The sequence below is a fragment of the Arachis hypogaea genome, chromosome 15 (genome assembly GCF_003086295.3).
Source record: "Arachis hypogaea cultivar Tifrunner chromosome 15, arahy.Tifrunner.gnm2.J5K5, whole genome shotgun sequence".
NCBI lineage: Eukaryota > Viridiplantae > Streptophyta > Magnoliopsida > Fabales > Fabaceae > Arachis > Arachis hypogaea.
The window spans coordinates 92,134,472-92,137,876 of NC_092050.1; the positions used below are offsets into that span (position 1 = coordinate 92,134,472).

Sequence of the window (3,405 nt, forward strand, 5' to 3'; positions counted from 1 at the left end):
TAGGACATTCATAACTTTAAGGCATAGACACTTAGACACTAGTGATCATGTAATAAGACACAAACATAAATAAACATGAGGCGTAAAACCAAAAAATAGGAAAATAAGAACAAGGAGATTAAGGAACGGGTCCACCTTAGTGAGGGTGGCGTCTTCCTCTTCTTGAAGAACCAATGGTGCTCTTGAGTTCCTCTATGTCTCGTCCTTATCTTTGTTGCTCCTCCCTTAGTTGCTCCCAATAGTTATGTGGAGAAAAGTGCATCCCTTGAGGCATCTCAGGGATTTCATGGTGAGGAATTTTCTCATGCTCTTGTTGAGGTCCATGATCTCTTGTTTTGCAATCAAATGCTCTACTACTGAGCTATGAACCTTTGAGATGAATCTCTCCATCTCCCATGACTTGGAGGTGGAAGCTTTTGTCTTCCCTTTCCTCTTTCTAGAGGTTTCTCCGGCCTTAGGTGCCATTAATGGTTATGGAAAAACAAAAAGCTATGCTTTTACAACACCAAACTTAAAATGTTTGCTCGTCCCCGAGCAAAAGAAGAAAGAAAGAAGGAGAAAAAGAAGAAAAATGGAGGAGATGGAGGGAGAAGGTGTATTCGGCCAAGGGGAAGAAGAGAGGGTTGTGTTGTGTGAAAATAAAGAAGGAATGAGGGGTTTATATAGGAGTGGGGGAAGGTTTAAAGTTCGGCCATTAGGGTTGGGTTTGGGAGGGAAAAGAGTTTGAATTTTGGAGGTAGGCGGGGTTTATGGGGAAGAGATGATGGATGTGAGTGGTGAAGAGGTGATGGGGAAGAGTGAAGAAAAGGTGGGGATCCTGTGGGGTCAAGGACTTAACATCCCTGCTCTAATTAGGCGTGTAAAATGCCCTTAGCATGCATGTCTGGCGTTAAACTTCAGCTTGCAGGTTGTTTTGGCGTTAAACGCCCAAATGTAGCCTATTTCTGGCGTTTAACGCCACTTCCATGCTCTGTTCTGCCGTTAAACACCAGTCTGGTGCTTGTTTCTGGCGTCTAACACCAGCTTGATGCTTTTTCTGGTGTTAAATGCCAGTTTGATGCTTCTTACTGGCGTTTAAACGCCAGTAAGTTCTTCCTCCAGGGTGAGCTGTTTTTAATGCTATTTTTCATTCTGTTTTTGATTTTTCAGTAGTTTTTGTGACTCCACATGATCATCAACCTAAAAAAACATAAAATAAAAATAAAATAGATATAATTAAATAACATTGGATTGCCTCCCAACAATCGCTTCTTTAATGTCAATACCTTGACAGTGAGCTCTCATGGAGCCTCACAGATATTCAGAGCATTGTTGGAACCTTCCAACACCAAACTTAGAATTTGAATGTGGGGGTTCAACACCAAACTTAGAGTTTGGTTGTGGCCTCCCAACACCAAACTTAGAGTTTGACTATGGGGGCTTTGGTTGACTCTGTAGTGAGAGAAGCTTTTCATGCTTACTCTCCATGGTTACAAAAGGAGATCCTTGAGTTTTAAACACAAGGTTGTCCTCATTCAGTTGAAGGATCAATTCTCCTCTGTCTACATCAATCACAGCTCTTGCTGTGGCTAGGAAGGGCCTTCCAAGGATGATGGATTCATCTGCATCCTTCCCAGTGTCTAGGATTATGAAATCAGCAGGGATGTAAAGGCCTTCAACCTTTACTAACACGTCCTCTACTTGTCCATAAGCCTGTTTTCTTGAGTTGTCTGCCATCTCTAAAGAGATTCTGGCAGCTTGCACCTCAAATATCCCAAGTTTCTCCATTACAGAGAGTGGCATTAAGTTTATTCCTGACCCCAGGTCACACAGAGCCTTTTCAAAGGTCATGGTGCCTATGTTACAGGGAATTAGGAATTTACCAGGATCCTGTTTCTTTTGAGGTAATTTCTACCTATCCAATGCATTCAGTTCATTGGTGAGCAAGGGAGGTTCATCTTCCCAAGTCTCATTACCAAATAATTTGGCATTCAGCTTCATGATTGCACCAAGGTACTTAGCAACTTGCTCTTCAGTAATGTCTTCATCCTCTTCAGAGGATGAATACTCATCAGAGCTCATGAAGGGCTGAAGGAGGTTCAATGGAATCTCTATGGTCTCTAGATGAGCCTCAGATTCCTTTGGTTCCTCAGAGGGAAACTCCTTATTGGTCACTGAGCGTCCCAAGAGGTCTTCCTCACTAGGATTCATGTATTCCTCCTCCTCTTTGGGTTCGGCCACACCAAGCAAGGTAATGGCCTTGCACTCTCTTTTTGGATTCTCTTCTGTATTGCTTGGGAGAGTACTAGGAGGGGTTTCAGTGACTCTTTTATTCAGCTGGCCCACTTGTGCCTCCAAATTTCTAATGGAGGACCTTGTTTCATTCATGAAACTTAAAGTGGCCTTAGATAGATCAGAGACTATATTTACTAAGCTAGATGGATTCTGCTCAGAATTCTCTGTCTGTTGCTGAGTGGATGAAGGAAAAGGCTTGCTATTGCTAAACCTGTTTCTTCCACCATTATTAAAGCCTTGTTGAGGCTTTTGTTGATCATTCCATGAGAAATTTGGATGATTTCTCCATGAGGGATTATAGGTATTTCCATAGGGTTCTCCCATGTAATTCACCTCTGCTATTGCAGGGTTCTCAGGATCATAAGCTTCTTCTTCAGAAGATGCCTCTTGAGTACTATTGGATGCAGCTTGCAATCCATTCAGACTCTAAGAAATCATATTGACTTGCTGAGTCAATATTTTATTCTAAGCCAATATGGCATTCAGAGTATCAATTTTAAGAACTCCCTTCCTCTGAGGCGTCCCATTACTCACAGGATTCCTTTCAGAAGTGTACATGAACTGGTTATTTGCAACCATGTCAATGAGTTCTTGAGCTTCTGCATGCGTTTTCTTTAGGTGAATGGATCCACCTGCAGAATGGTCCAATGACATCTTTGATAATTCAGACAGACCATCATAGAATATATCCAGGATGGTCCATTCTGAAAGCATGTCAGAAGGACACTTTTTGGTCAGTTGCTTATATCTCTCCCAAGCTTCATAGAGGGATTCACCTTCTTTCTGTTTGAAGGTTTGAACATCCACTCTAAGCTTGCTAAGCTTTTGAGGAGGAAAGAACTTGGCTAAGAAAGCCGTGACTAGCTTATCCCAAGAGTTCAGGCTATCTTTAGGTTGAGAGTCCAACCATATTCTAGCTCTGTCTCTTACAGCAAACGGGAAAAGCATAAGCCTGTAGACCTCGGAATCAACCCCATTGGTCTTAACAGTATCACAGATCTGCAAGAACTCAGTTAAGAACTGAAAAGGATCTTCTGATGGAAGTCCATGAAACTTGCAGTTCTGTTGCATCAGAGAAACTAATTGAGGCTTTAGCTCAAAATTGTTTGCTCCAATGGCAGGGATTGAGAT

General features: G+C 42.1%; 1 non-coding gene across 1 annotated transcript; it reads left to right on the forward strand.

Annotated features, from left to right (window-relative positions):
• The first annotated feature begins 2,982 nt into the window (after positions 1–2,982).
• LOC112752369 (small nucleolar RNA R71) lies at positions 2,983–3,090 on the forward strand. The gene has a single exon (XR_003176809.1). It is a non-coding gene; the product is annotated as a small nucleolar RNA R71 (small nucleolar RNA).
• Positions 3,091–3,405: the final 315 nt, after the last annotated feature.